The 12204-nt window shown below is 38.4% G+C and overlaps 1 pseudogene; it reads right to left on the reverse strand.

Moving 5' to 3' along the window:
- Positions 1-908: 908 nt before the first annotated feature.
- LOC147516753 (small nucleolar RNA R71) lies at positions 909-1002 on the reverse strand (annotated as a pseudogene).
- Between the last annotated feature and the right edge of the window lie 11202 nt (positions 1003-12204).

The raw sequence follows: 12204 nt of genomic DNA on the forward strand, positions 1-12204 counted from the left end.
TTGAAAACTTCCGAGAAAAATTTGCCTGAGAGCGCTGCGCGCAAAAGGAGCGACTGCCAAGTTCAAGTTCTTGAAGGGAAATTTCGACCAGCAAACAACTCAAACACTTGAACCCACCGAAGTGCGACCCGTGCCCAAAGTGAGCACCACTACTCGAGCTGAATTTTACCGGATTTCCACAAGTTTGATTCGAACTTTGATTTTTCAAGTTTTTCGTTTCTAACTAGTTATATACACACAACACGCCAGAAACAAGACGTTATTCATAAGCGCAGCAAGGGCGCTTGTCGGTATTCCTTTCTTCCACACCTCGCGATCTCCTGTTAGAGGTTTATACTAGTATATCGATTGTTTGGAGTGTTGACGTAATTAGCTAAGTTTGGTCTTAGCCTTGTATGAGATTAAGATCTGGTCGAACAAAAACACCGAGCATAATTACACAGCAACATCAACAAGCACGCCTATCTAGTATACCACTCATTGTACCTCTAGCTACTATTCCACATACTCTACCTGACACAATGCCCGACGAAGGAGAGACTCCTCTCTCATACTTTTATAAAGCCTTGAGCGATAGTCCCAAATCTTGCATCGTTCTAGCAGACCCAGTGGGGGATTTCCGAATCCCCCCAAATATTTTTAATTTGTTACCCGTTTTTCATGGTTTAGACCATGAAAAACCTTATCAACACATGCGTAGGATTGAACAAGTCCTTACAACATTCCATCATCCTACGGTTGGTGCGGAACAAATTAAACTAAGGGTATTCCCTTTCACCTTAGCGGATAAAAGGCGTCTTGGTTAACTCGCCCAAACGCCTAATTTCAATGGACTCGTGGGCTAAACTTGTTCACCAAGTTTATGGAACATTTTTACCCACCCCTAAAGACGGATGAGATGCTTTCCAAGATTCATTTATTTCGACAAAATCCTCATGAATCATTTTCAGAGGCTTGGAATCGTTTCACTGATCTCCTTATAGAGTGTCCACATCATAACTTAGCGAAAGACACGTTAGTTCGTGCCTTTTTCAAAGGACTTCTACACCACCATAAAGAAGTCCTTGACATAATGAATGGGGGTAGTTTCTTAAGTAAAGGAGCCTCGGAGGCTTATAAATTTTTAGAGGATCAAACTAAGCGAAATAACAACTGGGGGGGTAGTGACAATATCCACCGCTCCGCTAGTTCTTATAATACAGTTAAGGCCGTTGGTATGTTTGAAATTAAACACGATCCCGAGCTTAAAACTTTAATCGAATCACTCACTAAAAAGGTAGAGGCCATCTCTGTTCAACAAAAGCCTATCCCCATCATGAATGTAAATTCAAATCTATGTAGTTTCTGTTGGAGCCCTGAGCATCCCGACTTCCACTGTCCTATAGCCTATGAACAGGCTTGTTCCATTAATAGTGAACCTAATGCCCCTTAGAGACAAAATCCCAACTTCGGTTGGAGAAATAACCAACACGTCACACCTTCAGGGTACAATAATCAATATGTTAGGCCATCGAACAGTTTTATCCAAGCTCCACCACGACAAGGACAGGGTCAGGGTAATTTTAATAATTACAACAACCAAGTGCAACCTCGACAAGGTCAAGTACAAGGTCAAGGTAGTTATAATAATTATAATGCTAATAGAGGTATCGTCCCGGTAAATAATAACTATCAAAATCCGCCCATAAATAATTCACGCAAGATAGTTCTAGTCACACCACCCGTGACTACTACACCCACACAATCGGATCGTCTTGACACCTTCATACAAGTGAGCCAAAAAATTTTCCAAACCATGGCTCAATCTAACCAACAGCTTCTACAATCCGTTAATAATTTAAGCCAACAGTTGGCCCAAGATAAAGCCCAACCCAAAGGTGTGTTTCTAGGTCACGCAATACCTAATCCTAAAACAACAAACACAGCCTTTGAGGTAACCGATAATACTAGTAATGAATATGAAAATGTAGGTGAGCTAAAGGCCATCACCACTCTCCGCTTCGGCAGAGTGGTTGATAACAAAGTAACTATGCCTATAGTTACCCCACCAAGAGTCTCCCTACACCTGCTATTTTACTAGATACCCAAATAGAAAACCGAAGAACCTACCAATCGTAGAGGTACCGGTTACAACACAACCTAAGAAACGAAAAGCCAAGGTTAAACATCCGGTGATACCATTGCTAAATATAGACAGAAACCACCGTTTCCACAAAAATTAGCCATGTTAACTAGGGATACTAATTATGAGGAGATTAGGGACGTTTTCAAGAATCTAACTATAAACCTTTCCTTCCTCGAAGCTATTGAAAAGCTACCACACCATGCTAAGCTTCTTAAGGAGTTGTGTACTACTAGGCGTAAGACCAATATACCAAAAGACGCCTTTTTAACAGAACAATTCCCAACTCTATCTGAACATAATGGAATTGTTAAGTACAAGGACCCCGGTCATCCTATCTGATAATGCACCTTAGGAGATTCTTATACTGACGACGGCGTTATTAGACACGGGGGCTAGTGTTAACTTACTCCCGCTTTTATTTGTATAGACAAATAGGTCTAGGCGATATGCAACCCACTAAAATGACGTTGCAATTAGCTGATCGATCTATTAAGTATCCTAAGGGTGTGGTTGAAAATGTCTTTGGTAAAAATTCAGGATTTCTACTATCCGGCTGATTTTGTCATCCTCAATACTGACGTAAAGCTAACGACTCTGTCCCAATCATCTTAGGGCGTCCTTTCCTGACAACTGCCAATGCGCTTATTAATTGCACGATGGTTCAATGTCCATGTCTTTTGGCCATCTTCTTTGTTTAAAGTAAATGTTTTAAAACAAAGACACATTTACCCGATTCGTCTATGGATGGAGAGGTTAGCATGATCGAGAGCTTCGCTCCAGATTATTTCAACAACACGTTCCCTGATAATCATATGCCCAAATTTCATTCCTTTGGAAGTTCAGACTCCAACATTTTCATACCTACACTAGTCGATACACATATTATGGATGAGGACGAGATAGATGACTTTCTCAAAGATATAGTGGACTACCATAGTAATGTGGATATGACCAATCTAGATGAGGAATTCAAGGAGTTTCTTAGAGCAGGTGATGATTCACCCTATCAAGAACTACTTTGTACAACATCCACCTCGACTCCCCTCCTTCCACCCTTTCAAAGGAATCTCGAGTTTGCACTCGATCCTTTTGTTTCTTCTGTGCTTCATAATTTTTTAAATCCACCTAGTAAACAAATACTTCAGAAGAACCAAGCATTTGACACCTTCATTTTTAGACTTGAAACAGTCCCTACCTACACCATGAATGAGTTTTGTGCTAAACCCACATCCTCATTGTTTACATGCTTTCCTTCTACAACTTATCCATATCCACCATTTTTTACACAACCATTCATTTTTCCACACTTATTCACTAGAACACCCTCTCGTTCATAAATGAAAAAGAAGGTGCATGCTAGGTTACGTTATATGGTTATCCGACTTCCCTTTCAGTTCACTAGGTTGCGTCATAGGAAATCTTGGTACTTGATTGTGTTTGGATATGTTTTCTGTGATATTTATTTATGGAATGATCCACAACTATTTCGGTTGTTGATATATGATAAACTGCATGTTCATACATTTGTTTAGATAAAGTCTCGAGTATCTGACTATAAATTACTCAATTTGTTGTGTTTGGTGCATTCCTTTCATTTCTAGATATTGGTGAGTGCACCATTAAGGTAACTGGGCCCTCCCTATGGAGTGTGTGGCTGTAAGTACCGGATCCTAAGTCCACATTTAACATAATTCACGTTTTCCACTCTTGCATGTTTTCTCGAATTTTTGAGTCATGTTTCTCTATGGGGTGAATTATGTCCTTATTGCTTATTGTTTTTAAATATATTAATCAAGATTTATAAAAATAAAAAAAAAATATATATATATATATATATATATATATATATATATATATATATATATATATATATATATATATATATATATATATATATATATATATATATATATATTAAAGAATAAACATAGTAATCTAGGAAGTCTCGGGAATCTGACTTTAAAAGACCCACTTAAAAAACAAATTTTCTAAACTTTGTTGTAAAAAATTTGTTTGGGGGTGGGGTGTTCGTGTTTCCGTCCTAGAATGTTTTATGTCCCATTAGAGTTGTATAGGCCATTTAATTGTAATTCAATTCGGGTTGACATATTCTATGAAATTATAGTTCATTCGTTCGCATAACGTATGTCATGCACGCACTTCGAGGCATTTTCCACTATCTTATATGTCATCCATGGTCGGAATAGAGTGTTTTATGGATCATTGGATTGGAAATTCTCTCCTGATCATTTCCATATCTCATTCGCAAAAATTGGACTGGTAACGAAGCGGCAATTTTAGTTTGAAGTTGCGCGAAAAATCGAAAAATTCGAAAATTTTGAATTGGGCTTGGGCCCAACCAGCAACCAGCCGCCGCAGACTTACCTTTACCTTTGCACCAACAGTCGCGTTCTTCACTTCCAAACCGCCATTAACGACCACCAAAGCTTTAAAACCTAAAAAAATAAATAAATAAATAAATTAAAAAGAAACCCAAACTAACCCACGCCAACTATTAAAAATCCACTTCAAATCTTCTCTAAAACCAAACAACCACCAAATCCACCAACTTACATCACCAAAAACCACCGAAATTTACAAAATTCAAGCTGTCGTGCCACCACCGCGCCACCACCACTGTTTGTTTCATTCGGTCGACTCAAATTCCAACACCACATCCCATTTAAACCCCCACTACATTCCAAACACTCCAATGGCTCAACAATGTCGAATTTTGCCGGAGCAAGCATTTACTGGTGACCACTTCGCGCCGTTTTATGGTGACGAAATGATTAGTAGAGACTGGAATAGCTTGTGGTACTCGACCGAAGCCTTTTACCACGAAGACTTAGTCAGACGGTTTTACAACACGAGGGAGTTAGAGGGCAGTAGAATTTTTGTTATGGTGGCGAAGAGGAGGAAGGAAGTAACTACTGGGTTGTTGGCTGAGATTCTAGGCATTCCACCTAGAATCCATTTGGATGTCACGTTACAGGAGTCCCAATATAATGGAGTAGAGCCGTTAATGAACGTGATAGCTACCGAAGGGAACTACAATGCGAGCTCGCATTGTGTTCGCCAGGCATCCCTTAGAACCAACCAGCTGGCTGCAGCTCAGTGGATTGGTCGGAATGTCCTAGGAAAGGAGAAAGTCAGCGACATCAGTCTGAACTGCCTCCACATTTTATGGATACTCCAGGAGCAGAAGTACGAGTTCTGTATCTTGGAGTTTATGCTTAACATGATTAGGGGAGTAGGGAAGTCTGTTGCACCTCTCCCTGTGTTGATAACCAAGATCATGCTGAAGTTGAGAGCAGCTCCGGCGTCTGATAGGATTTACCTCACCCTGCACCGAAATCCTCGTATCTATAAGGATTGTGTCCAACGAGTTTGGAGGTTGCCTGAGGATAGGGAAGAGGATGAGGAGGATGGCGGAAATGAGAATGCCTCAGAGGATGAGGAGGACTTGACTTGTTTTGATGTTGATGCCTTGGAAAGGTGTTGATCAGATGCAGAACGCATGGTCGTAATTCATCGTGGCATACGTTCACTCAACACTATCTGCGAAGACCTCCAGACTCGACAGGCTACTATCTATCATAACTTCGAGATCCGATCCCAGCGGGAGGATGAGCGGTGGGAACAGATGAGGACTGAGCTAGAAGCTCAGCGCCAGTTCCGGGCCGACATGCTTGCACGATTCCCACCTCACGAGGATTCTCCTTCTGAGGACACACCATCGAGGCACGAGCGTCGTCGCCGAAAGACGAATGGTGCTGGCCCATCGGGAGCTCAGGAGCCATCTCTTGAGCGTGTGCCCTCTGCTACCAGTACCGAAGTGGTTAGGGATAGTATAGTTTGATGTTTTTTATTTGTAGTTTTATTATTGTTAGTTATTTTAATGTAAGGTTTAATTCCGTAATTTGGATTTTGTAGTAAAAGGGCATTTAATGCCAATTTTAATATAATGTCATTATTTTTATTGTGCGTGATTGTTTAATATTGATCCCACTTTCCCAAATTGTTTGGGAGTGGTGTTATCTATTCCAGCATGATTTTTATATGAGCCTTGTTTTAGAAGTTATTGCGGAGTCAAAGTGAGAATATGGCCGATTAGGCATATCTATGAATAAGTATCATGGTAGGATGAAATCTCGATAAAATAGGTAGATTCTATCCTAAATTCAACCTAAAAGATACTAGGTTTGTTTTAGAATCAAGAAAATGAGTTGTTTCCGTTTCCGGGTTTGGAAATTTTAGTATTTCGAACTAGTGAAAAAACTTTTGGCAACTTCCTGATCCGTTTTAGCAACTTAAAACCTATATAAACTTCATTCATTCTACACTCACAACCCACACTACACGTAACTTCCATCACTCACCTTTCACTCCCACGTTTCCCACGTTTCGTCTCATTTTTCGATCTTCAAGACACCTCGAGCGCTTTTCTGCGCTCTTTGCAGGATGCTTTTCGCGCCCTACATTTTTGTCGGAATTTTTGTACAGAGCGCACTTTCGCTTCAAGGTGAGCGCAACTTCAGGCTCAAACACTGGAATTCAAAATCATCGAGCGCTTTTCAGCTTCAAGGAGGCGACTTTCGGCATACGACTTCGTGGACCAGAAAAATTCCAGTTTTCTGCGGGTTGTTGCCAAGTCATTCGCACCTATTCCAGAGTGTAATTTTGAGATGACATCTCCTATATTGATACCAGAACAGTCTTTCAAAGATTTGTTCCAAAGCACTACTTATGGTGCTTGGTTTCGCGAGGCGATCACATACGTTGGCTGGGAACCGCTTATGGTAAGACCCAATGCACTTTATTCTCCAACACTAGCATCTTATTTTTACGATAACTGCATTTTCTTTGAGAGACCAGATGGAGAACAAGTGTTCTCCATCAACATTGATGATGAACCAATGGAAATTACCAGGTTCTTGCTAGCATTTGTTCTTGGACTTGCTATGCCCGCTGAAATACAAGACCCATGGTGCTATTGGGTAGATAATATGTATGTCTACACTTATGAGTTTTTGCATGAGTCGTATGGGGCAGGCATTTTCCGTATCGAGGACCAAGGGGACTATAACGTCGCCTTTGGTAGCCTGTCTATGAGCATAGGAACTGTTATGTTTTAGATCATACTAAACATTTTAGGGGAATGGCATTTTTCTTCTGTGAATGATGCCACTTGCAGCGTCTTCCTTGCTTTAGCCACGGGACGTATGTGCCATGACCTTCCCAGAATCTTGATGTCTAGTTTAGCACGAGCCCATAGCATGAGGCATAAGTACCTTCTTATGTCTGTTCTAATTTCTCGTATTATGCTATGATTCTTTCCTATTTTTTGTACACGTTTCACGGATTGGATTACGGTCGACACTGTGTGACCCACCAATAGTATTATTCGATCTTTCCGTGCAATGACTTGGCAAGGGTGGAGGATACAACCTCATCAGGTTGCACCATACACCCCGTCAGACCAAGTGGCGCTTAATAGATTAGCAATAATAGATGATAAATGGCGGGAAGCCTGGCAAATTATCATGGCATGGTAGGACGCGAAGGAACCTCACTTCTTTATAGAAGAAGAGGATGAGGAGGATGATGAATAAAGCGGGAGATAAGGTAAGTTTTAATTCTAGTTAGTGTCTGCTTATGTCCCAAGCAATTTGATTCTTGTCAACCCCATAATGGGTGGAACTTTTATAGAGTTGCGTCAGTTTTTATTTCCTATATTAGTACGTTCTAACCTTGTTTTGCAGATGTTCCTGAATTTCACGCGCTTCAATGGTATTCTTCCTACCCTCTTTATTTAAATGCTTTGAGGACAAAGCATGATTCTTGTTTGGGGGCATAGAAACACGTGTAATTAAGGCATCTGTTAGGATATAGATAGGTATAATATGCATTTGTTTTCTAGTTAAAATTTCAAAAATTCAAAAATATAAATAAATAAGTTCATGCTATACACTTAGGAATATTGGTATTGTTTTCCTTCTCTATGCTCTTAATAATCTAGAAGTCTCACGTAGCTTTTGCATTAGAATAATTTTTAGAAACTTAGGTTAATATGTAGGTAATAATCTTTGCATCTATCTATAAATATATTACATGAGTATCTATGATTGTTAGCAGTAAGTTTCTGAAATCTAGGCTAGAGTACTTATTCTTCAAATCCTGTGAGAATATAGCCTAAAGCCTTATATGAGCGAAACATTTGAGAAATGACACAAGGGAGAAGTAAAATCCGGATAGAGAAATCACATGTCCACTTGCTTGATCACTATGCCATATCCTAAGCGAGAATTTAGGCCCTCTTTGGATCGATATAGCCAGAAATTCAAACCTATGAATTATTTTCCGCTAGTCACCCCTCTGATGCTCTTCTTTAGCCTTTCATAAACCACAAATCCTTTACCCTGTTACAAAAACAAAATAAAAAAAATCAGCCTACCCAATCTAGATAAGTCTGAGAATAGAATGAGGAAGAAAGAAGAAGAGAAAAAACCTGTATAAACAAAAGTTAGTTAATTGCTTCAGAAAATAAGAAAAGAAGTTTCCATCTAAAGAAAAGAAAAATAGAAATAGAAATAAAATAAAAACTCCAAAAAATAGAATAAAAGGAGTCAAAAGCCAAAGAAAAAGAAAAAAATATGGCTAAGGATGGAACAAAGTGTAGAAGCAAAAGTAAATAACAAGGTTTTCTCTAGTTACATAATATGAAGATTCTATTATCTCAGACTTGTCCTTTTTGAATATCCATTTCCTTCTTTCTTAAACCATCTCTTAATCCCCGCAACACCTAATAAAGACCTCTAGCTCAATTAGGAATAGGTTAGTGTGATAATAAGTGGCAGATGTGTTTGATCGACTCCGGCTTCCTTGTTGTCATTGAGATTATAAGGTAAAGTGTGCCCACTGCACACTGGAGTAGCGAAACTTGAGTGGAAAAAATCAGAGTGTTGTATCTTGACTATTATTGTGAGAACCTACTTAAGGACGCTATCCCGAGTTTCAGAAACGAACCTGCTAGGCATTTCATAGTATTACTCATTGTATATATGTTTATTGTAGATGATTGATTATTATGCATATATTAGCTTAGGTTTAGACTTGATTACTCTATATGCATTGCTAGTGAGAGGTATAGTTAATTTAGAGCATGAATAAGGAAACAATAGTTTTATTTCTTAGTCGTTGTAATATAGATGAAGTTTGTGAGTACCTTCACTGGAAAACTCTCACGAGGCTATAACTCGTCCACTAGGGAATTCCTAGTGGTTTAAGGCCTTGTTGCATATGGTCAATGCAATCGCACTTGGCGAAACGAGAGTAGTTAGAACTCCATTTTTGGTCACTTATTCTAATTTCTCATATTTGCTTGAGGACAAGCAAAATGCTGTTTGGGGGTGGTTTGATAAGAGCTCAAAACTGTAGTTTTAACCCTGTAACAGTCATACTTTTAGACCAATTATGTGAGTAATAATTAAGAGTTAACACTGATTACGTGTTTTTATGCATTTCAAGCTTCAAAGTCCATTATGTGTAGAAATGTGCCACTTTAGCGAGATAAAGGAGCAAAGGTCGGTTACTAAGGAGTTCCATGATTAAAGGCCAAGATTCAAGAAGACAAAGCCTTTCTAAAAGCCCGGTCAAAAGCTGAAAAGTCGACGCGGGCAGAAACAGCATCAAACTCAGCAGAACTTCCAAAGGCCGTATCTTTGGACTCAGACCTCGAAATGGGTCCTACCTTATGTCAAAACGACTGCCTCGGAAAGAGCTTTCCAATGGTCTAAGCGTTGATCCAATCAGAGGAGCAGAAGTGGACGAAAATTCTGTTGAAGCCAACTGCAGCTGAAGAGGCCTTTTTGGACTGAAAGAATTGGGTTTTGGGCCTGATTCTCTGGCCCAAAACATGGCTCCAAGCCCATGCACGATTTTTGGATCTGAGAGTATAAAAACAAAAGCTTGACTCTTTGTTAATGGTAGCTAGTTAGACCTAAAACTATAGATAATTCTAGATCTAGATTTAATTGTTTTTAATTTAGTTTAGCTTCAATTCAATTCTTGTTTTAGATTAAACTCTTAGAATCATTGTTCTTAGTTAGTTTGATTAATAAAATAGCTAGTTTGTCAATTTCAATTCTTGTCATTTACAATTGTTTAGATCTAAATTCCCTTATTACGTAGATAGCTAGACCTAGATTAATTAGATTATTAATTTAGTATTTGAATCATTGTTTTATTATTCATTAGATTAATAAAATAGTTTTCTCCATAATCTAGTTTCATTTCCATTGATTGCTTAGTTTCAATTCGTAGTTTCAATTATTTGTCAGTATCAGTTTAATTCAATTATTGCATGAGTAGTTTTGAATTGAGTTTAAACAAGTAAGTTCAAATCTTTATATCATGTCTTGTTTGAATTCCATTGGGAATGATAGCGTGATGATTCTTGGCTAAACCTCCATTTGAGGGGATTGAGAAGCCTTGATGAAAGCTTGATCCTGATTATCGTTGAGTCGTCGTAATTTTCTTTCCACTGTAGAAATGATTAGTTCACCATGAGAATGGGTGTAATCGTTCACATGCTAGTTATGAATTGGTAGAAATGCCATGTGTAATTAGGGATTAGGAGTAACCAGTTATTCTCTATGGGCGCTTTAATTCGGATTACTTACGATTAATGGTTAGTAGGATTAAGTCGAGTTAAGGTAGAATCAATCCCCCTCAATTCCTTATCATAGAATCGACGTAGCATTCCCATAGTTGTTCTAATAGTCGACTAGTTGCATCTTGTGAGTAATTGCATCATAGTCTAGTTGCCATTTCGTAAATCTCTCATTAGACTTTGGTTAAGAGTAATTATACGTAGAGAGCACAGCATGCGGAAGGACTAGGAGTGGAACGAATCATCTACTCCACTATATCTCATAGAATTGAGAGTAGAAATCTTTGATAAATCTTAGGCACATAAGATAGTTTTAGTTTACTTACTTTTTGAGTTTCATCGTTCATTTCGTAGGTAAACTAACATTTTATGTTTTATCAAAGGACCCGACACTTCATATGTGATTGACATTCTTTCCATGAGACTACTTTCATTCAGAAGTCTGTTTTTCAAGGTAGTATGTGGGATGTTCGTATGCATTATTCTTTTCCCCACATACATGAGGTAAAATAGTAGACCATCTTCTAAGAGATTCTTTGTTGAGAGTATGACCGGTGAGGATTGAAAGTCGAGATTTTCTGTCTAAAGGTAAACTAGGGATTCCGTTTCTTGGATAGGAGAGTATAGGAGATTGACTAAGTACAAACATAAGCCTTGATTGAGAATTTTGTCAATTTTTACTATCTCCCATCATAATCTATGAGTCTTTGCACCAATGTAGTTAGCAATGGATACCGTCTGTTGGAGTAAGCACTAAGTGGGTAAGGAATTTCTCTCTCTGAAAAATACTATCATTCTTGAACATGCTGTTGATTGATTTTGTGGGTATATCACCTGAAAACCATCACGAGACTATAACTCGTCCTTTTTGGGGAACTTAAAGGTTTAAAACCTTGTTGCATATGGTAAATGCAATCGCGATGCCTGGGAAAGTGAGTTAGGATTTTATTTTTTAGGATGTAAGGAGGAAAATGTAAGTGTTAGTTTTAGTTAGTGTCTACTTATGTCCCAAGCAAATTTGTTTCTCATTAACCCCATTACGGGCGGAACTCTTATAGAGTTGCGTCAGTTTTCTTTTCTATATTAGTATGTTATAACCTTGTTTTGCAGATGTTCTGGAATTTCACGCGTTTCAATGGTATTTTCCTACACTCTTTATTTAAAATACTTTGAGGACAAAGCATGTTTCTTATTTGGGGGGCATAGAAACACGTGTAATTAAGGCATCAGTTAGGATATAGATATGTATAATATGCACTTGTTTTCTAGCTTAAAAATTCAAAAATTTTAAAAGAATATAAATAAAAAGTATGCTATACACTTAGAAATATTGGTATTGTTTTCTTTCTCTATGCTCTCAATAATCTAGAAGTCTCACGTAGCTTTTGCATTAGAATAGTTTTAG

The sequence above is a fragment of the Coptis chinensis genome, chromosome 2, assembly GCF_015680905.1.
Source record: "Coptis chinensis isolate HL-2020 chromosome 2, ASM1568090v1, whole genome shotgun sequence".
Taxonomy (NCBI): Eukaryota; Viridiplantae; Streptophyta; class Magnoliopsida; order Ranunculales; family Ranunculaceae; genus Coptis; species Coptis chinensis.